The sequence below is a fragment of the Marmota marmota genome, unplaced genomic scaffold (assembly GCF_001458135.2).
Source record: "Marmota marmota marmota unplaced genomic scaffold, marMar, whole genome shotgun sequence".
Classification (NCBI taxonomy): domain Eukaryota; kingdom Metazoa; phylum Chordata; class Mammalia; order Rodentia; family Sciuridae; genus Marmota; species Marmota marmota.
The window spans coordinates 10,836,638-10,860,663 of record NW_025999842.1 but is presented as its reverse complement, the minus strand read 5'-3'; the positions used below and the strand labels follow the sequence as shown (position 1 = coordinate 10,860,663).

Below are 24,026 nucleotides of genomic sequence, written 5' to 3'. Positions count from 1 at the left end.
TATCAAATAATGAAATTGAAACCACAATTAAAAGCCTTCCAAACATAAAAGCCCAGAACCAGATGGATTCTCAGCTGAGCTCTACCAGATCTTTACAAAAGAAGTAATACCAGTCTTTCTCAAACTATTCCATGACATCGAAAAAGGAGGAACACTTTCAAATACATTCTATAAAGCCAGTATAATCCTGATACCAAGACCAGACAAAGACACATCAAGAAAAGAAAACTTCAGAACGATATCCCTGATGAACATAGGTGCAAAAATCCTTAATAAAATATTATTAAATCTCATTCAAAAACATATCAAAAAAATGATACATCATGATCACCCGGATTTCATTCCAGGGATGCAAGGTTGGTTCAACATACACAAATCAAAAAATATAATTCACCACCTAAACAGAATTAAGGATAAGAATCACATCATCATTTCAATAGATGCAGAAAAGGCCTTTGATAAAAATCAGCACCCACTCATGTTAAAAACACTATAGAAGCTAGGGACAGAAGAAACCTACCTCAACATCATAAAGATCACTTATGACAAACCCAAAGCCAATATTATATTAAATAAAGAAAAAACAAAAGCATTTCCTCTAAAATCAGGAACAAAACTGTCCACTCTCACCACTCTTACTAGCCAAAGTGATCAGGCAAGAAAAGGAAATCAAAGAGATACAAATATGAACAGAAGAAGTCAAACTATCTCTGTTTGCAGATGACATGATCCTATATTTAGGAGACCCCCAAAATTCCACCAACTTCTAGAGCTTATAAATGAATTTAGCAAAATATCAAGATACAAGATCAACAACCATAAAGCAATAGCTTTCCTTACTCCAACAGTAATTCAGCCAAGGAAGAAATCAGGAAAACCAATACCATTCACAATAACCTCAAAAAATGAAATACTTGGGAATTAATCAAATCAAAGAGGTAAAAGAGAAGCTGGGTGTGGTGGCACATGCCTGTAATCCCAGCAGGTTGGGAGGCTGAGACAGGAGGATTTTTGAGTTCAAAGCCAGACTCAGCAATTTAGCAAAACCCTAAGCAACTCAGTGAGACTCTGTCTCTAAAAATATAAAAAAGGGCTGAAAAGACTGGGGATATGGCTCAGTGGTTAAGTGCCCCTGAGTTCAATCTCCAGTATCAGAGAGAGAGAGAGAGAGAGAGCTCTACTGTGAAACTTATAGAACACTGAAGAAAGAAACTGAAGAAGAACTTAGAAGATGGAAAGACATCCCATGTTCTTGGATAGGCAGAGTCAATATTGTCAAAATGGCCATACTGCCAAAAGCAATGTACAGATTCAATGCAAAAATCTTCATCAAAATACCAATGAAATTCTTCACAGAATTAGAAAAAAAAAAACCAATTCTTAAATTCATTTGGAAGAATAAGAGACCCAAAATAGTCAAAGCAATACTAAGCCAAGAAAAGCAAAGCAGGAAGCATCACAATATCTGATCTCAAATTACACTACAGAGCTGCAGTAACAAAAACAGCATGGCTGTTTTTGGCATTATAGATATGAAGACCAATGGAACAGAATAGAAGACACAGAGACAAATACAAATACCTACAGCCATGTGATATTTCACAAAGGTGCCAAAAATATATGTTGGAGAAAAGACAGTCTTTTAAACAAATGGTGCTGGGCAAACTGGATATGTCGAAAAATGAAACTTGATCCCTCTCTCTCACCCTGCACAAAATTTAAATCAAAATGGATCAAATACTTAGAAATTAGACCCGAAACCTTGTAATGCTAGAAGAAAACCGAGTCAACACTCCATCATATAGGTGCTGGCATTGAATTCCTTAATAAGACCCCCAAACTGCAAGAAATAAAACAAAGAATCAATAAGTGGGGTGCCATTAAATTAAAAAGCTTCTGTACAGCAAAGGAAATGATTAAATAGCTGAAGAGAGTGCCTACAGATTGGGAGAAAATCTTGGCCAGCTACTTCTCTACAGGGGATTAATATTCCGAATATACAAAGAATTCAAACAACTTAACACTAAAAAAACAAATAACCTAATCAATAGATGGGCAAAAGAACTAAACAAACGTCTCAAAAGAAACACAAAAGGACAACAAATATGTGAAAAGATGTTCAACATCTCTAGCAATCAGGAAAATGCAAATCAAAACTACACTAAGATTTCATCTCACTCCACTCAGAATGGCAATGATCAAGAATACAAACAATAATAAATTTAAAAAAAAACAATAATAAATGCTAGAAAAGCTATAAGGAGAAAGGTTCACTTGTATACTGTTGGTGGGATTGAAGACTAGTACAATCACTATGGAAAGCGTTATGGAGATTCCTCAGAAAACTAGGGATGGCATCCCATATGACCAAGCTATCCCACTCCTTGGTATTTTCCTAAAAAGATCTAAAATGAGCATACTACAGCAATACAGCCACCTCAATGTTTATGGCAGCACAATTCACAATTTTGTAATTATGTTAATCAACCCCAGACACCCATCAATAGATGCATAGATTAAGAAATTATGGTATATCTGCACGCAGTGGCACACACCTCAGCTTGGGAGGCTGAGGCAGGAAAATCACAAGTTCAAAGCTAGCCTCAGCAATTTAGTGAGACCTCATCTCAAAATAAAATATAAAAAGAGCTGGGGATGTGTCTCAGTGGTTAATCACCCTTGGGTTAAACCCTCAGTGCCAAAACAAAGAAAAAAAGGAAGGATGGATTTTGTGAGAAATATATATATATGATCCAAACACACATTTTCTCTCTCATATATAATTATATATGAGAGCGAAAATGTGTGTTTGGATCATTTCACTTAGCATATTCTCCATTTCCATCCATTTACTGGTAAATGCCATAATTTCATTCTTTTTTTTTATGGCTGAGTAGAACTCTGTTTTATTTACATATATATATACACACAGAGAGAGACATACATATTTGTATGTATGCACTTATGTATATATGTATATGCATGTATGATACATATGTGCATATATATATGGTGTTCTATTCAGACATAAAAAAAGAATGAAATTATGGCATTTACCAGTAAATGGATGGAAATGGAGAATATGCTAAGTGAAATGACCCAAACTCTGAAACTCAAAGGTCAAATGTTTTCTCTCATATGCAGAAGCTACAGTAAAATAAAGGAAAGGGGGGAGGGAAGGAAAGGATAGGATATCATAAAGATAAAGGGAAGATCGATAATGAAGAAGGAGATCGAGAGACAGAATGGAAGGATGGGAAAGGGCAGGCAATGCAGAATGAATTCTTTAAAAATCCTGTTGTGTGCATATATAAATATTCCACAGGGAACCTCACCTTTATAAATAGGTAAAAAGAACCAATCAGATATAAATAAATAAATGAGCAAAAGGAAGTCTGGTAGAATAGAGAAAGGAATGGACGGAGGACTGGAGGGAAAAGGGGAAATCATGAACCCAACTGAGTTCCATGCATGTATGAGTTTATTGGGATGAATCCAACTATTATGTATAACTATAAAGCTCTAATTTTAAAAAGAATAAAAATTAACCAGATATCCTATTTAAAATCCTATTTTAAAGCATATGTTTTGTAGATGTATTCCTTTCCTTCTAATATCAGTATTTTAAAAACATGTGACTTTGTTATGTTTTTATGTACTAAATTATTGTTTTTACTCCTCAATATTTTTCAGAGTAGTCAAACTTTGTAAAAACCTTTACCATTAAGTAATGACACACTTAAGATACTGACTTTTTATTACTTGTATCTAAAATAATACTTCCTGTTCTCTGAGATTATCAATAACAAATAATGTGCTTGTTCTATCTATATAATAACTGATGAAATTTTAAATACTATCAGGAATACTAAATCTTAGTAAAGAAACTCAAATGTGTTTGAGATATACATTGAAATTCAGTACCTAAAAAAGAAGAAGAAGAAGAAAACACAAAATAAGAAATAGAGAGGGCTATAATAAAGTTCCTAAATAATCTTTAAAAAGAAAGAAAGAAAGAGAGAGGGCTAGAGGTGAAGTTCAATGGTGGAACATCCCTGGGTTCAATCTCCAGTACTGCAAAAACAAATAATATTCAGATGATAGAAAAAAATGTGCTTATAAAATTATCAAAGTACAAAAATTATTAAAAATAATAAGAGGAAGGTTTAAGATATAAATACATATAACTCCAAAAACAAATAATAAATAACATTCATAATGAAATTAAAAATACAACTGTTGCTGGGCATGGTGAGACTCTGTCTCTAAATAAAATACAAAAAAGGATTGGGAATGTGGCTCAGTGGTTAAGTGGCCCTAGATTCACTCCCCAGTACCAAAAAACAAAACAAAACTGTCAAGCCAGGCATAGTGGTGCATACCTGTAATCTTCATGATTAGAGAAGCTGAGGCAGGAGGATCACAAGACTGAGGCCATCCTCAGCAACTTAGTGAAACTCTCAGCAACTCAGCAAGACCCTACCTTAAAATAAAAAATAAAAAGAACTGGTGATGTAGCTCTATGGTTGCCGCAGCCCGGCTGGCTGGGCAAAATAAGCGGAGGGTGACGAATAACTTGTGTACGTTGATACAGCAGGAGTGGGAGCCGTTTATTGCAGGACAGGAGCAGTATTTATACATTCCACACAGCTTATCTAATTAGCATAAACTAGATACATCAGTCAACCAATCAGGAATCTCCACACTTAATGGCTTGTTTTTGTTACTTCTCAAACCGCTCCCTCTGGCATTTTGCCAGGCACCATCCAGACTTGTTTACGAACTTTAACATTCCCCTGGCAAAATGCCAGGTGTTATTTTGACTTGTTTACAGACTCTAACATTTCCCCCTTTTGTTTAATTTAAATAATGACCATAGTGGTTTTTACAGAAACACCATAAATAACCTGCTACAAACAGAAAGGGAGGATACAAAATGCCACAATACCAAGCCACTTGATGGCTCCATCCAAGAAGCCCTTGGAAAAATTATACCAGCAATGACACCGTTAGCAAAGATACCGAGTTACAATTTGTTGTACATTACAGTTTGTTGTCTCAGTCCAGGTAAAGCAGTGTCTCAATAGATTAACTCACAGTCCAGGTAAATCACAGTCCAGGTAAGTTCTGCAGGCAGCTAGCTTGATCCGAAGTCTCGTCCGTTTCTCAGCTGAAGTCTCGTCTGGTTCTCAGCAACACTGGAAATTCTTCCACCTTCATCTTCACTGGCACTGGGACGAAGGCAGGAACTCCGGATGGCTAAAGAAAATCCTGTAGCATTCTACTAAGAAAACAACCTTCTGAACAATTTAGTACATTATCTCAAGGTTTTTTTGCATTTGAAATAAGCATTAATAGTGCTCATTACTCATCAGCTTCCAGGTGTGGGAGAACCATTGTAGCTTAGTTATTGGCATTGAAAATGACCAAACATCAGGGACACCAGTAGCATCTTCTGCTGGCTGTAGTGCCTGGGCAGCCCCAGATGGCCCTGGGGAGTGTCCCGGACTCAAACTGCTACTGGGCACAGGGAGCAAGAGCCCGCGAGACTGTGCCTCCAGGTCAGGTTTGGATTTGGGCTCGCGGCAGTGGAAGAGCCAGCTCTCCGGCCAGGAGGCGGGGAAGGGCCAGTCGCCGCTGCCTCTTGGAAAATCCTTGCTGCGCTGTGACCGGCTTGCACACTCGGCAGCCGCCTCTCCGCTTCACGCACCCTCCGGTAACGAAAAGTATTTAGTAATAGCCTTTTGCTGCAACTTTTTTCCTGATAATCCTTCTTCTTCTGAACTTTCTTTTTCTTTCTGACTAGAGTTCCTGGGCTCTTATCAACACATGCCCTAACTATTCTTGGTTCCACTGGGGTGCCTTCTTCCCTTAGTAATTTACTTCTCACCCCTTCCATATTTTCATCACAAAGACAATACAATACACTGAGACAAAACAAGACACAAACATACTGTATCAATCTTCTCCATTTTCTTGAAATGACCATTTTTCCTCTCGCCCTATCTGCCTAGGGACGAGCAGATTGCCCCCGTCCTATCTATGGACGGGCAGCTTTTTTTCGTCACTTACCCCCGAGTGTCCCGGGGCTCCCCGTAACGGGCCACCATCTGCCGCAGTCCGGCTGCAGCAAAATAACCGGGGGGTGACGAATAACTTGTGTACGTTGATACAGCAGGAGTGGGAGCCGTTTATTGCAGGACAGGAGCAGTATTTATACATTCCACACAGCTTATCTAATTAGCATAAACTAGATACATCAGTCAACCAATCAGGAATCTCCACACTTAATGGCTTGTTTTTGTTACTTCTCAAACCGCTCCCTCTGGCATTTTGCCAGGCACCATCCAGACTTGTTTACGAACTTTAACATTCCCCTGGCAAAATGCCAGGTGTTATTTTGACTTGTTTACAGACTCTAACATATGGTAAAACACCCCTGCATTCAATTCTCAATACCAAAAAAAAAATTTTTTTTAAATAAAAAATAAAAGGGCTTGGGATGTAAATCAGGGGTAGTGCACCCCTGGGTTCAAGTCTCAATACCAAAAAAAGAGGTAAAGAAGAGAAGGAAAAAGGGAAGTAGTGGGGAATGAAATTGAACAAATTATGTGCACATATGAATATGTCATAATGAAGTCCACTATTATATATAAAGCAACAGTAAGAACATTAAAAAGAAGAAGAAGAAAACAGTCCTTTCCTTTTCTCATTTTCCTCACTCTGAAATGGGTTTGACAGCATATATCCTTATAACCACTGGAAGATGTGAAAAAAATATCCAGTGACACCAAAAGACCCAGATTTTCCTAAAAGTAAATGACTCAGTTAATTGCTGATGTTAAACAGCAGATTCTGGTGAGTTTACAAAGCACTGAAATCAAGTTAGGAGCTACAGCTATAAATAATCTAGTCTTGGAAGGGATTGATGTTGTTCAGTTTTCTGGTACTGTTTCCCGTGTGTAGAGCATAATATTTTGTGAAGCCTGGAAATCGAGTCCCTATAAGGAAGATATTGAAAACTGAAAATTCATCTTGGTGATCCTTATGCAATTCATCTCGGTGATCCTTATGCAAGAATGAACATGTACTTTTCTATGTTTTAATATTTCTTCAAAATAAGCAAATAAATTCAATAATTTAATAGATTTGTTTAAAAAGAAAGTTGGTTATAGGAATTTCCTAATTTTTTTCTTTTTCTGTTTTCTTTTGAGGTTCTAGGGATTAAACCAGGGGCACTTAATGACTGAGCCATATCTCTAGCCCCTTTAACTTTATTTTTTTAATTTGAGATAGGGTCTCACTAAGTTACCTAGGGCCTTGATAAATTGCTGAGGCTGGCTTTGAACTTGCAATCCTCCTGCCTCAGCCTCCCGAGCCACTGGGATTACGGGTGTGTATCACCAGGCCCAGCTCTCAGATAATTTTTTACTGTCTTCAAGAGATCGTGTTCTGTCTATAAAATGAAACACTACATAATAAATATGAAAGACAGAACATAGACATGTGAACCGCACTCAGACTTAGGAGGTACTGGTATTTCATAAGCAATCTAGTTTTCATACTAACTCATTGTGATTCTACATCTTACATGGATTAGAATTATCTGTGCTCTTTAGCCCTTACCAGGTAAGTCACTCTACTCTCTCTATTCTGCTGCACAGAGATGTCTTTGTTCTAAGCAGATAAAAGCCAACAAGGAGCTTGTATTTCATTCAGGAAAAAAGTTTACTATTCACCCATCTCTGTCACAAATAAGTTTCAATAACCTTAACTCTGCACAACAGCCTGGCCCCCAAAGAACACAAACATTGCAAACCTCCTTCACTTTATTTTAAAAACTAGCACTGGTCACTTCTAATAAGCCTGGGGAGTGAGGAAGAACATACATTTATTTTTAGTTATATTTTTACGATATGAATTGTATGAAACTCACATGACAACTATTCACTCTATTAGACAAACTTGCAGGGTATAATGGTTCAAAACCATCATTTCCTATACACTGTACATAAGAGTCCAGAAGGAATGTCGCACTCAGTTCTGCAGCCTATGAAGTTCAAATGAATTACAATATATGAGAGTGTTAATACATTCTTTTTTTTTTTTTTTTGGTACTGGGGATTGAACCCAGGGGTGCTTTACCACTGAACTACATCCCCAGCCCTTTCTTAATTTGAGACAGGGTCTCAGCTGAGTTGCTTAGGTCCTCACTAAGTTGCTGAAGTTAGCTTTGAACTTGCAATCCTCCTGCCTCAGCCTCCCCAGTCGCTGGGATTACAAACCGGTGCCAATGCATGAGCCAAGAGCATTTATGCTCTTAGGATGTTTTAATAATGGTCCTAATTTTTCTTTATGAATGAACCCAAAATATCTTTGTTGAACAAATGATACTGAATTATAAGCGAATGAAGACTGCTAAAAAAAATTAAATCTTGGGCTGGGGCTGTAGCTCAGTGGTAGAGTGTTTGCCTCGATTATGCTAGGCACTGGGTTCAATCCTCAGCACCACATAAAAATAAATAAATAAAGATATTGTATCCATCTACAACTAAAAAAATATATACATTTTTAAAATTTAAATCTTGGAGGGGGGCGTGTGGCTCAGTGGTAACAAGCACGCTCAGCATGCATGAGCTCCTGGAGTTCATTTCATTCCCAGCCCTGGGGGGGGGGGGAAGGTTAAAATGAGGCCATAGAGTGGGCTCTTATCCAGTATAACTGGTCAGATTAGGACAGACAGACAGAGACACCATGGAGGGGCTGCACAGAGCAAAGACCGTATGTGAATATACAGCCAGAGGGTAGCCATCTGCAAGCCAAGGAGAGAGGCCTCAGAAGAAACCACTTCTGCTGACACCTTGATCTTGAACTTCTAGTTTCCAGAACTGTGAGAACATACATTTCTGTTATTTAAGCCATCCAGGACGTAGTTAGCAAACTAATATAGAGGGTAAACCCAAATTTTTTTTTTAAAAATCTTAAGAGACATAACAAAAACATTTGAAGAAATAACACTGTAGTGCCTAAAAATGCAGGCAGGGCTGGAGGTGTAAATCAGTGGTAGAGCACTAGCCTGGCACACATGATCCCTTGGGTTTGATCCCCAGCACTAGACTCACACCAAGAATCATACAGGAAGTCTTAGCTTGACATGCTTCCAATATGCACAAATTCAGTTCCACAATTCAGTTGACTTCCACAAATTTTATAGCATATTAACTTTGAAAAAATTCATGAAGCACAGACTTCACTAACAACTCTTCAGGCTACAGATCATGTAATTAATAGATGTGTATCACCATCAGGGGCCAATCATGTCACTCCTTTCAAAGCTGCTCATGATGGGTCACTCCTCACCTGCTCTCAGTTCAACAACAGCAAACCATGGATTCGTGTTGCCTCCTAGTCTTCCAAGGATAAACCCACGTAACATTTTACAAAAATGAATAATAAAAAGGGGAAATTGGCCAATACTGATGAAAGTACAGCCAAGAAATGCAAAAGGATAGCACTGGAAGTGAAACATGAATGGAAAGTAAAGAGTTACGGAAGAAACCACTGGCCCTGGAAATGTTGGCACCACCACCACTGGAAGACCCTAGATGTGCACCCTGAGGAACTTAATGAAGAGGATTGACCCATGCACATGAGGAAAGTGGTCGAGATTTTTAAAATGAAGAAATGACATCAGCAAAAATTCATTGAAGGAACCCTTGCAAATACTTCACAACACTGAAAACACAAAGGATAAAATGTTGAAGATGGATTCAAACTTCCAAGGGAGTGTGAAAATTCATGAAGCCATACCAAAGATGCTTGTTGTGTGTTATAAGTTATATGGTAAGAAAAAAGAAGCCAAGCACTGTTCAAACTACTCTCTTTTACAAAGAAATACAAGAGTTCAAGAGTTTGGTTTTTTTAAATTAGTTTTTAGTTTTAGTTGGACACAATACCTTTATTTTATTTATTATTTATTTTTATGTGGTGCTGAGGATTGAACCCAGGGCCTTGCAATATGTTAGGCACATACTCTACTGCTGAGCCACAACCCCAGCCACAAAAGTTCAATTCTTAATGTCCTTACTATTTGAAATGACGATGTACAAAATATCACTATTTCTTCATTTCCCTATGTACTTAAGACAGTAAGAGGGCTTTTAATGTTCTGATACTTTTTTTTAAAGATCCCAGAAGAAGAGCAATGTTCCTCACTGGTACTGAAGCAGCTCTTAGGGTTTCAGCATACACCATCCTTTTTACAGTACCACAGTATCATCCAAAGCAAGCACTGCCTGTAGTCACTTTTGGTGGCTGAGAAGAAGTTATGAAGGGATTGGACATAGGAGAGGCTTCTGGGGTAACTGGCTAAGTTCTACTTCCTGACCAGAGTGCGGGTTACAAGGGTATTTGCCTTTCAGTAATTTGTTAAGCAAAAACAATGTCACTGTGACTTAAATCCATGGGAGCAAGGGAGTAGTCAATGAGAACCAGTCTGAAAAATCATTCCACTAGTTACCTTTCTAAGAAAAAAGAAAAGCCTAGCCACAGAAGTTGGAAAGATATTGACAGAGGGCACAAAGGCTGCTGTCAGACATGAAACCAGAACCCAGGTCCTGCGTGGGCAGCCAAGCTGCTCTCCTCTCTCTAAAGTCTGCCAGTCTTTCATGAAACAGACTTCCCGTAAAGGGCACCTTTATTGTCCATTTCCAAGCAAGGTAATTCAGCCAGGTATGAATGTGGAGGTGTTTTCAGATGCATTCCTTAATGCTAACCACAAAGGAAAAAATAAATAAATAAATAAATAAGGAGGTGGAGAGTGAGTCAACGACCTCAAAAAAAATTTTTTTTAAGTATTTTTCAGGTGGAAGGATTAGGCTCAATTCAGAAGAATGAGACAGTTTTCCTTCCTGGTGCCAGCACAACACACTCAGCCTTAATGAACATCATTTATTCTCTGGGGCTCAGGCAACTCTGCTGTGGATGTATGATATGAGCAGTTTATAATCAATACTTGGCCTTTCCTTCTAGATCAAGTATTATAAATAACATTATCTCTTATCTTAAATACCCCCATAGCCTCTGATGTTGCTTTTTTAGTACAAATCCATGAGGTATCACATAGCTTCTATTTGTTCAGGTCTGGGGAATATGTTTTCACTGTGAACACATTTTTCATTAACACTAATGAGAAGTATACCTTATGTAACTGGGATATCAACTTCCATCCAATTTAGTTGGCGTAAATTCAGAACATACACTAAATGTCTCTTAAGATTTATTCTCTTGCTCTTAAAGTAAATGTCCCTGACATTAAGGGACTTTCAAAAAGGTAGGAGGAGGAGGATGTAATAAAAATCTGCACAGAAGTCTGGAGGCAAAATTGGATACAATATTTTATGTTCTATCTTTATAGACACAAAAATATGGTCACTACTAACACAATCAGTAAATTGTAAGTACAGTGTTAGTGTTTTTGATTTTTTACCAAAGGAAGAATATAAATTTTTCAATTTATGATTTAAAAAGACAGAGATGTCCTGAACGCTAAGACAATTGGGTTCTAGCATTTCAAAATAATAATCAGTTTTTAAAGATACATCGCCAGGCACAGTGGCTAATCCTAGCTACTCAGGTGGCTGAGGCAGGAGGATGGCAAGTTTGAGCCCAGCCTCCGCAACTTAGTGAGACACTGGCTTAAAAAGAAAAATTAAAATGGCTGGGGATGCTGGGTTGTGGTTCAGTGGTAGAGCGCTTACCTATCATGTGTGAGACACTGGGTTCAATCCTCAGCATTGCATGTAAATAAATAACATAAAGGTCCACTGACAACTAGAAAAAAATATATTTTAAAAAAGAGGGCTGGGGATGTAGTGTAGTGTATTTATTTATTGAACCAAAGGACACTTTGGTTCAATAAATAAATAAAGATACACACTGTTTCCTTCAAAATGGTCTTCTCTTCAGGATTTAGTAATAGAAAGGCAGCAGGGCGGGGGTGGAATCTGAACTCTAGAGAGAAATTAGATCTGCCACACATTTTGGAGGGAGTGGAAATGATCATTATTAAAAGAATACTTTAATAATATTTTATAGAATATTTTAGATCCCTATTAGCAAGGGCTTTTGAAATCAATCTCCCCACGTGTCTCCCAACAGGAAGGTATTTAATTAGCTGTAAGTCCTTCATTAGATGATAAAGTGTTTTATTATACTTCAAAGTACAAAATGCCCTGGCTTATGCCAACTAAACATCCTGGTTTTATTTCAGCAGAATAGCAAAGATGCAAAGTGGTTTAAAGAAACTAATCCTCAGCTGTTTTTGTCTTTTGCGATGCTGAGGACAGAACCCAAGAACTTGAGCATGCTAGGCAAGCACGCTATCTCTGACCTTCACCCCAACTCTGATCCTCATTTAAAACAGTGCTTCTGAACAGCAGGAACATAACATCAATCATATAAAGTATTGAAGGTGTGAGGTTCTTGATTCGTCTAGTTTTATTTATTTATTTATTTGGTGTTGGTTTGGGTTTGAGATGTTATTTTACTTTGATAAATAACTTTCTCCACATGGTATAAAAACTCAACATGCACCAGAGGATTTTGCTGTTATTCATTACTGGTTTTGCAGCTCTTCCCCAAGATTGTGAACAATATGTGGAGAAAAACAAAGGCTTCAGTGAGCAAGTCATTCACTCCGTATCATGTAATCCAAGAATAATACCTTGTGGAAACTAAGACATTACAAACAATTAAACAAGCAATATTTTTTTGCGCGGGGGGGGGGGTGGTTACTGAGAATTGAACCCAAGGGCTCTTAACCACTGAGCCACATCCCAATCCCTTTTAATTTTTTTTATTCTGAGGCAGGGTATTGCTAAGTTGCTTAGGGCCTCACTAAGTTTCTGAGCATGGCTTGAACTTCTGATCCTCCTGACTCAACCTCCCCAGCCACTGGAATTACAGGTATACAACCCCCGCACCCCCACCAAGCATCCATTCTTAAAGCACCTGTTAAGTACCAGGACTTCAGTTCCACCACTCATCACAACTCCTTCTGCCATTAACTCTTTTAATTAGTTGTAACTCCTTCATTACATAATAGAAAGCTAATGGGAAGATAAATTAAGTAACTTGTTCAAGTTCATTTTATTTAACTCTAAAATTGCTTTATTTTAAAGCCAAACTCAGTACGATCCAAAGCAAGCACTGCCTGTAGTCACTTTGGGTGGCTATGGGTGGGAGGTGGTACCATGGATTAAACTCAGGGGCACTTGACCACTGAGCCACATCCCCAGCCCCATTTTGTATTTTATTCAGAGACAGAATCTCACTGAGTTGCTTAGCACTTCACTTTTGCTGAGGCTGGCTTTGAACTCGTGATCCTCCTGCCTCAGCCTCCCTAGTCCCTGGGATTATAGGCGTGCACCACCACACTTGGCCTGCAATTAACTCTTTCCTTGATTTTAAAAAGAGCTGGCCAGCCCAAGGTCACGGTGCTAATTTTAGTTTTCACTTATTCGCTTTTAGCATCAAGAGGCATTTTGAGCTCCATTGTAAACCACTCACATTGGCTAAAGCCCTGGTGCTGATTTTCCTATTGCTATTTCTGTTAGGAAGCAAAGCAGCAGCTGTCTCTGGGAGAGCTCAGGCAGCTGATTTATAGGATTTGCCCCTGCTCCACTCGGAATGCTGATGATTAACACCACGGGGCATTCCCCTCTTGGTTCCAAGCTCTCCTATCAAGTAGGCACAGTTTTGATGCTGGTTGAGACAAGAAGCATATCTAGAGCTGCCAAACTATTTTTAGGGCACAAAAGACAAGTTGCTGCAAGGGTTTGAGTAATTTAAGTGTGGACCACAGGCCACCTACCTCAGAAACTGGGGTGCTTGTTAAATGTGTACCTTACCAGACCTACTCAGTCAGAATCTAGGGAGTGTGGCTAAGAATCCTTGAATTTTAATAGACCCCCAGGTGACCCTTCCACATGATAAGTTTGGAAAGCATTGGTATAAGGAAGCTAAATGGAAGATAGAAAGCTAATGGGAAGATAAATTAAGTAACTTGTTCAAGTTCATTTTATTTAACTCTAAAATTGCTTTATTTTAAAGCCAAACTCAGAAGTTCAAGGATAATGCCTTTTCTCTCATATGTGGAAGCTAGCGAGAGAGGAAAAAGAAGAAGGGACAGGGATTTCATGAAAAGCAACGGGAGATAAGTAGAAGAAAGGGAGCAGGAGGTGGGAGGAGGGGAGAGAGGAGGAAAGTGCAGGAGAGTGATATGAGTCAATGTATATTATTATATTGTGCACATGTACAAATAAGTAATGACAAATCCCACCATTGTGTACAACTATAATGCACCAATTAAAAATGTGGAAAAAATTAAATAGAATCACTTTATTTTAACTACTTCATCAGGTAGATTTTATTATCCCTACTACTCTAGTGAGATAACAGTGCGCCAGAGAGATTAAGTAGGTTCAAAATAGGAGCATAGTTACTTTCATAGTCCTTGTGAAGGGGTCAGCAAAGATTTTCCTGTTAATTAACAGATAGTAGAGCTGGGGCTGTAGCTCAGTGGTAGAGTGCTAGCTTAGCACGGGAGAGGCACTGGCACCACAGAAAAAAATAAATATATAAAATAAAGGTATTGTGTCCAACTACAACTGAAAAAAAAAATAACAGATAGTAGCTGGGCATGCTGACACATGCCTGTAATCTCAGGCACTAGGGGGGCTGAGGCCACAGGATCACAGTTTGAGGCCAGCCTCATCAATTTAGTGAGACCCTGTCACAAAATAAAAAATAAAAAGGTCTGGGGAAGTAGCTTGGTGATAAAGTACTCCTGAGTTCAGTCCTCAGTATCATAAACAAAACAAAAAACAGAGTAAATATATTTAGACTTATGAACCATGTGGTATCTATTTCTGCTACTCAGCTCTGTCATAGTGTAAAAGCAGCTTTAGACAGTATGCAAAGGAATGAGTATGGCTGTGTTCCAATAAAACTTTATTTACAAAACAGACAGTGAACTAGATTTGGCCCATGACTATAATTTGCTGACCACTGATCTAACGTATCTCCCCAATTCCTGACCCCTGTTGTATCCTGCTGGAGATATAACCCAGAGTTTTATGCCTGTTAGGCTAATGCTCTTACTACATTCCCAGCTCCCTGGTCAAGCATATCTTTAATTCCAATGAAGGATAACAGAATATGCCACCCCAAAATATGCCACTTTGGCTACGAATTTATACACACACACACACACACACACACACACACACATATATATATATATATACACACACACACACACAAACACTTATTTTGAGACAGAATCTCGCTAAATGGCTTAGGGCCTTACAAAGTTCCTGAACCTGGTCTAGAACTTGCAATTCTCCTGCCTCAGCCTCCTGAGTCTCTGAGATTACAGGTATGAAACACCATAGCTGGCCAAGGATTATTTTAAATTGAAGGTAACTGAAAGATTTAGACAAAAGAAAAAACTCTCCATCCTCTCCCTATTAGCTTAAAAGTAGGCCATAAATTTACAGAGATGTCCCTCCTGCCCTCTATACCAGGAAGAATCTTTGATTAGATTCTTACAAGCCTGGGGTGACACCAGAGGACTCTATATAACAAACTGTATTAAGTAGCCTTTATCTACCATATCTTTCCATACATTTGCCTTCCAACAGTTTACGGCCCCTAAAGACTTGAGGTCCTTTTTCTTTGTCCTGACAAGAAAAAGAGAGAGAGAATTTTATTTATTTTTTAGTTATTGGCGGACACAACATCTTTTTTTGTATGTGGTACTGAGGATCGAACCCAGGCCACATGCATGCCAGGCGAGGGAGCTACTGCTTGAGCCACATCCCCAGCCCTATTGGTTCTTTCTTGAAGGTGCCATAAAAGCCAAAGTTCTAACTCCTGCCCCTTTTCTCTCTTTCTCTCCTTCTTTCTTTCTTTTTTTTTTTTTTTTTTTTTTGCTCTATATTCCCAGCCCTTTTAATTTTTAATTTTTATTTTGAGTCAAGTGCTTACTAAATTGTTGAAACTGGCCTGGAATTTGCAATCCTCCTGGCTCAACTTTGTTTCCCTTCCAAAGTAAAAATATAAGCTGGGATTATAGGTGTGTGCCACCACATCTGGCTCTAAACCCCCATTTTTTTTTAGTTGTTGATAGACCTTTATTTTATTTATTTATATGCAGTGCTAAGAATCAAACCCAGTGCCTCACTCATGCCAGGCAAGTGCATTACCACTGAGCCCCACCCCAGCTCCATAAATCCTCATTTTGAGAGTTACTCTTTCTCTGCGTTTTCACCCATTGATATATGAAATATACATTTTAAATAAACTTCCCTTTTTTTCTTGTTAATTTGTCTTTGTTACAGGGCTCCCAGCTGAGAATTTACAAGAGTAGAAGGAAAATTACTTTTTCCTTCCCTACACATGCATGGACACCATGAAACATAACAATTTTTAAAATTTATGATTTCCTGGGCACAGTGCATGTAGTCCCTGCTGCTCAGGAGGCTGAGGCAACTACTTGAGCCTAGGAGTTCCAAATTAGTATGGGCAACACAGTGGAAACCCCATCTTTAAAAAAAAAAAATTTTAAGTAAATTTTAAAAATTATTTGGACTTTTTTTTTTGGTAGAACAGCCAAATCCTAACTATTAATGGATAAATGAAACATTATTATAATTTGTGTACATCACTAAAGTTTCTCCATGACTAACTGGGTATTGGGATCTTCTTTTAATCCCAAATATGTCCCATTTGTAGCTGTCAGATGCTGGATATTGCCAAATGGCACCCTCATAGGTTCAAATTTGCTCCAAGCAAATCAGGTCCAGAATTTACAATTTTAGCTTCCTATAAGAGCTAACAAGTAAAAATGACACATTTTATGGTTATGTAATACATTCCATGGCAAGAATTTTTTTTTAAGGGGAAAAAAGTTTCACACTAGCCTCTGCCAGCAACTTGAAGTAGTTTTAAATTTTTATGATAACATTCATGAAGCCATTAAGACATGCATATTCTTGTTCTTTGCTAATCTTCCTCTGCTCCATCTTTCTCAAATGTACAATACTCTACATGGTTGGATGACTCTGAGTAAATGAAGTACGCTTCATTTCCTAAAAAATGTTTGAACCTAAATGACTTAATCCCAATTTTATTTGTTCTTAAAGCAATTACGATACAATTATTTCCTGCATGAAAGTCTCATCCATAACTTAGACTATGAAGGTAGTGTGTGTGTGTGTGTGTGTGTGTGTGTGTATGTCTGTATGCACACACATTCATGTGTTTGAAAAGTGGGAAATAAATTATAGGAAGGCAGTTGCAATTATTTGATCCACAAAAAAAGACTACCCTGTTTGTATAAAGATTGTTACTTATCCACCAAGTGTTCTGTTTCCCTTCCAAAGTAAATGATTTTACATAGAAACAGCTGCCCAGGCAGGGATTCTATTTCCCAACCTCTTTGAATCTAGGTAGGGCCATGCAACTGGTTTTGAAAGGTGGGATGTGAGCAGAAGTGAGGCATTTCACTAGCTGAAGATATTCAATGTAGTATTTCGCTTCCATCCTTTCTTTCCCCTTGTAGTGACTTTGGAGGCCACAGGTTGAAGATGATAGCATCTCAAGAAGTAACGTACTGGGCTAGGGCTATAGCTCAGTGGCAGAGCTCTTGCCTAGCATGAGTGAGGCACTGGGTTCAAGCCTTAGTATCAGATAAAAATAAACAAAATAAAGGCATGCTGTCCTTCTACAACTACAATTTAAAAAAAAAAACTTTTTAATTAAAAAAAAATAAAAAGAAGGAAGGAATATTGATCCCTGAGTCATATGAAGGAGAGCTACCCAACCTGGAATAACCAACTTGAATTTTGTGTGAGCTAGTAATAAACTTTCCATGGATTAAGCCATTGAGATTTGGAAATGTTTGTTATAGCAGGTAACCTATCTTAAAAGAATATATACATGTTGATGAAAGAGTTAAATCATAAATCATGATTCACTAAAGGGTGTGTTCTTTTTTTTCTTTCAGTACTGAGGATTGAAATAAAAAATAAAAAGGTCTGGGGATGTCGCTCAGTGGTAAAGTATCCCTGAGTCCCACTAAGCTATATCCCCAGTCCATTTAATTTTTTATCTTGAGACAGGGTCTCACTAAGTTGCTACAGCTGGTTTAGAATTTCTGATCCTCCTGCTTCAACCTTTCTAGACTCTGCAATTACAGTCATGCCCCACCATTCCAGGCTCATTAAATGCTTTCTAAGATGAATGTAAATATTGAGGAATTGTGTATATGAAAAGGCTTGCAAGCTGCCATATTTGTTACATTGGTTAAGTCCAAAACCAGTCTCAATAACTGGAAAGTCCTATTTATAAAGTAAATTCTAACTGACATTTGACATCTTTTCTAACAATATATAAATGCTTGGCTTGCAAGGTAGAATGTGTTATATGATATACTTACAATACATTTGAAACATAAAGTGTAAATCAGAAGACAATCTTAAAAATTAAATTTCCCCTCCCCAAGGCAGAAATTACTTATCTTCAGGGGCCAGAGGTGTGGCTCAGTAGTAGAGCACTTGCCTAACTTGTAGAAGAACCTGGGCTCAGTCCCCAACACCACAAAAATTAAAGAGAGAGAGAGAAAGAGAGAGAGAGAGAATGTTCAACTTCAGTCATTAGTACCAGCTTCACCCGTTTTCCACAGCTGTGTCCGTCACATATTATTGTTTAGTTCATATTTTTCTGGAGCCTGAGGTGGGTGGGAGAGATGAGCAGTTGTGAGGCTGACTCTTGCCCAGATCCACAGCTGCACAATGTAGGCCTAAAATGGTTCGCTCTGGGACTTCTGACCCTTGAAGAATAGGGCCTGGAGTTTTTGGAATTCAGGTGATTGACCAGAGGCTCTGAGAAAAAAGAACCATTCAGGCTTTTTCCAGGTTTGAGCAGAAAGAAAGCCTCAGGAAGCTGGGAGAAGATACACCAGAGAACCCAAAAGGGCCAAGATGCCTAAGTGAAGGAGCCTATTATGGGGTGGGTACAACTCTGTAAACAAAGTTTTCTTGCAGTGCTTATTAAAGCCTTTTTTGAGTCAGAGAACCACTTGAGAATCTGATGAAAGCTTTGGAACTTCTTCCCCCTCAAACATACATGTGAACATTCACGCAAATACTTAAACATAATTTCGGGGAGCTCTAAGAGCATGCAGATCTCACTGAAGAATCCTAGGTTAGAATTTTCTATTTTAGTGGGATATTTAAAGCTTAACCTCAGCTTTGTACAGAAAATAAGAGGGAACTTAGTTATTTCTTGACAAGAGATGAATAGGAGGTGGGGAGGGGAAGTAATGTCATTACTGGGCTCTCTGGTCATCATGTATTATCCCTCATCTCAGTGACATGATATAGTCCAGTAGTGGGGCATCACTAACAGAATTTTTTTTTTACTTTTTTTAATTTTTATTTTGAAATAACTGTTTCACACAGAAGTTGCAAAAATTGTATACAAACTCCTCATTCTGTGCTTTCCCTGGTAACCATCATTCCTTCCGTTTCCTGGAATTTGACTACTCTAGATTGAGTGCCTCATATAAACAGAATCATAGAGTATTTATCCTTTTTTGACTAGCTATTTCACCTAGCATTAACATCTTCCAGGTTAAAGTACTATTTTGCAGCCCTTGACTGGGTGTTTTGCAACTGTAACAAATTTGTAGGGCAACTTAGGACATTGGACAATTTCAATAGAACTCTGTACTGAACTACTTGTTCAACCGCTGAACCCACTGGAGCTAATTCAGGGTTCCTACATTAAATCATGTTGCAGCCCTCTTGATGACATCATATCTTTGCAAAGGTGGTTGTGTGACAAAAAGTAAGTGCTGTGGAAAAATGAATGTGGAACAGGAAATGAAAGTAGCAATGTCCAATCCGTTCCCAGGATTTGAGTAGTACAGGCATGCACATCCTGTTATTGTGGTTATTTATAAATAATATAAAACATTTCTCTCTATGTTTATGTGTATTATTTTTTCAAATAGCATCTAAGTGGTTAGGATATAACGACTTGGTTGTTTGCACCTACCACCACTAACTACCTCAACCTAGAGGCACTGTGAAAAAAATTACTCAGACACTAAGAACCAAAAATGGGAGGGTTTGCCTTAACTGGAAAGTCATGGAGTTGTGAAAGATGCACTGAAGAGAGCTGTGTGATCCTGAGGAATTAACTTAAAACAAAGACCATTAACAAAAATATAATAACCAGGAAAAAAGAATTTGGGTTAAAACCTCTTTTAAAGGTCATTCTCAGTCAACTTAATCCTTCAAATCTCATACAATGCCCACTGGATAATTTGTATTAAACAAAAACAAAAACTTCTAAAGCATATGCATACAAATTACTGTTTTTCCATTCTTAGGGACTCAAGCAAAGCTTTTAAAATTACAGCCTCCAAGCTATACTGGAAGAGACAGAGCCTCCCCTACACAGACAGAACACACCCTTGGAGTCTGTGCCAAGAAAACAGGAGAGAAATCTTGACAAAGAAATCCTGACTCTACATGAGGAGAACTAGGCCATCACAGCACTTGGAGATTTAAAGTTTTTCTGTGGTTTGCATCTTTCTCTGAATACCCTGCTTTTAACTTTAGAATGCTCCAGATTACTGGGGGAAATGCTTATTTGGAAACTTGCTTTCCAGGGAGTTTTTCATTTAAGATATTATATGTGAAAGGCAAGGAAAACTGTAACAAAAAATCCAGAACAGTGGTACCTTGGGAGAGTAAGGGAGAAGTGAGTTGAAGGTCACAAGGAGGAGCATTCAGAGACTCCAAGAGCCCAGGGATGCTCTAGTTCTTCAGCTGGTGATGGGTAGCTGGGTGTGTTCTATTGTTAATCTTGAAATTGTACCTCTAAGTATCACAGAGACAGCACCAGAATCTTCTGCATTGGAGGGAGGGCCTTGGGAGTTGCAAGAATGCCTTGCTACTGATTTGAGACTATCACAAGCAGACTACTTTTACTTAGAGTATGTTTCTTTGGAGAAGTTGATGGGTTTACAGTGGAGGCTAAGGATAATTTTTGGTGCCACCATGAATAAGCAAGGAGTTAACAAATAAGCATTTTTTTTTCACCAACATTGGTTTATTCCACCCAACACTGAGCAACTAGTTGTTTGCTGGTCTCTTTACTACCTCTTCTCCTTCTTCTGCCCTCTCCTCCTCATTTATGACCCAGAGGGTAGAAAATCCAATTATAATCTGTATTCCTTATTTATTAATTTATTTATTTATTTTGTGTACCAGGGATTGAACTCAGAGGCACTCAACCACTGAGCCACATCCCCAGCCCTATTTTATATTTTATTTAGAGACAGGATCTCACTGAGTTTTGCTAAGGCTGACTTTGAACTCGTGATCCTCCTACCTCAGCCTCCTGAGTCAATGGGATTACAAACGTGTACCACCATGCCCAGCATATTCCTAATTTTTTAAAATTTATTTATTTATTTTAATTAGGTATATATAACAGTAGAATGCATTTTGATTCATTATACACAATTGCAGCACAACTTTTCATTTTTCTGATTGTACAGGATGTAGCATTGCACCATATGTGCAGTCATACATGTACCTAGGGTAATGATGTCCATCTCCTTCCACTATCTTTACTGCCCCTATACCACCTCCCCTCTCCTCCCTCCCCTTTGCCCAATCAAAGTTCCTCCATTTTTCCCATTCCCCCCCACCCATTATGGATCAGCATCCCATATTCCTAATTAAAAAAAATAAAGTCTATTTACCATATGCTAAGCCAAGCCAAGCACATATTAAGGATAAGAAGAAATTAAACATGTATAGTAGACACACTTAAGACAGCAGGAACAACAAGGTTGTTGTTGCTATTTTAAGGATGAGAAAGCCTCACTCAGTGTCAGGCTTGAACCCATGTATGCTGGTCTTCATTCCTCAAGCTTTTTTTCACTTACATTGACTTTATAGATGTTATTTTTTAAGGTACGGAGGATTGAACCCAGGGGCACTTAACCACAGAGCCACATCCCCAGCTCTTTAAATTTTTTATTTTACTACAGGGACTTGCTAAATTGCTGAGGCTGGCTTTGGACTTGCGATCCTCCTCTCGAGCCTCCCAAACCGCTGGGATTATAGGCGTCCGCCGCCACGCCCAGCTAACAGACTTATCTTAACATGATCATCATCATCCAACAGGTTCACAAAAAAGATGCCTACAACAATGCTTTGAAGTTATGTATGATACCTCCAGTTTACAATTCTAGAAACTAGGGCATAAAGGCGTGGGTTTCCAAAGACACACACCTAAGAATTGATGGTGTCAAGACTAAATCTCATGACTCCAAAGCAGATCATCATCATCATCATTATCTCTTCCTCCTCCTCCTGTGTGTGTGTGTGTGTGTGTGTGTGTGTGTGTTGCTGGGCAAAGTGAACCTCCTAACCAGCACCTGAACCTTCTTTAGGAAAAACAGTCTTGACCAGATCGACAAAATTCAAGTCACTCACTCATGGGTCACAAATAATACTTCACTTTTCCAGCCTCCCAAAGCTACCTGAAGCACCGCACTTAAATCCCCAAGACAAGTGTCAGTAAAGTGATGTTTGAACCCAAACAGACAACACGGTCACTTCCTGGCTCCCGGGAGATACCACTTGCTGAATTCTATAGAGCTGGGACTTCAGCGGGGGTCTCGACCATCCCCCGGGAAGACCCCCATCTCCCGGCACCCTTTACAGTTCTCTAAGGTGGCGGGGAAATGAGGTGGGGAGGGGACTGGCTGTGGGCGCGTCGGAGCCCAGCGGGGTCACGCCAAGCCCTGTCCGTAGGCCAGGGGACGGCGACAGAAGAGGACCTCCTTTCCTCCCGCGGCCAGCCGCCGCGCGGTGAAGAGGTACGTGGTGACCTGTCCCCCAGCCCCCAGCCGTCCTTCGCACACACCAGTTTCTGCAAACTCCGAGGGCTTACTGGAGAAAAAGGAGAGGGGTGAGCGAAGAAGAGAAAGTTCTCTGTCCACCCACCTCCGGCCCAAAGTGCCATATTCTAAGGAGGCAACTGAGGCAAAGCAAAAGGGGGGAGCAGGGAGACACCCGCTTCCCGGGCTTTCCCCGAGGCCTCAGGACTGGGGCAACGCGCTGGGTCCGGGTCCTCTCCCCATAGTCCGCGATCTGAGGGCGCCCAGGGAGCAGCAGCAGCTACCGAGCCTTGGACTAGTCCTCCCAGGATCAGAGGCGCCCTGGGAGTGAGGGGCGCCCAATCTCGAATTAAGGGGGCTCTCCAAGGGACCCAGCGAGGTCGCACGGTACCTTTCTCTCCCGCGCCGGAGGTTCACGCCGCAGGAACCGATGCCCGTTACAGGGTAGGAAGCGAGGGGAGACGATTGGACCGACTCCCCCTGGCTCGGCGGCCCCCGGGCCTCGGCGCAACTCAGCGCCGCCGCCTCCAGCCGCCCGCACGCCCCTCAGCGCTCGCGGCTCCCGCAGGTTACCTGTGGCCGAGCCCGCCGCGCCCGCAGAGCGCAGGGCCCTCCGCCCCGCCCCGTCCCACCCCGCCCGAGGCTCCTAAACTGGGGCCGCAGCGCCCCGCAGCGGCCTGCTGGAGCACAGCGGGGGGGGCCGGGGTGACAGCGGGACCACCAAAGCCCTCGGGGCTGCTCAGCATTTGTTCCCTGCTGGGGCGCCCAGCCTTGGGCCAAGAGAGGCCTCCTTCTGAATAGTGGAAGGGAGCCTGGAGTAGGACTAGGTTTTCCGTTCAGGGCTTGCCAGGTGACTGAGGGAATTAAGACAAACCTCCAATCCTCAACCTGTAGGCAAGTGGATGTTTCTATTACATCCAGAGTTCATTTGACTGGGGCCGGCTCAGCGGAAGCTAAACAACAGCAATGAATGACTCAGGCTCATTGAAGTAGCTGGAGAAGGGAAGGAAAGACTTTATTTCAACAGATTGTCAGT

At 39.8% G+C, this 24,026-nt stretch overlaps 1 protein-coding gene across 1 annotated transcript in view; it reads right to left on the bottom strand.

Moving 5' to 3' along the window:
- Window positions 1-23,607, bottom strand: part of Ankrd6 (ankyrin repeat domain 6) — a 189,341-nt gene extending 165,734 nt beyond the window's left edge. Inside the window, exon 1 of the mRNA XM_048808567.1 lies at window positions 23,382-23,607. The gene's annotated coding sequence lies outside the window, so the exon portion shown is untranslated. The remainder of the gene's footprint in view (window positions 1-23,381) is intronic.
- Between the last annotated feature and the right edge of the window lie 419 nt (window positions 23,608-24,026).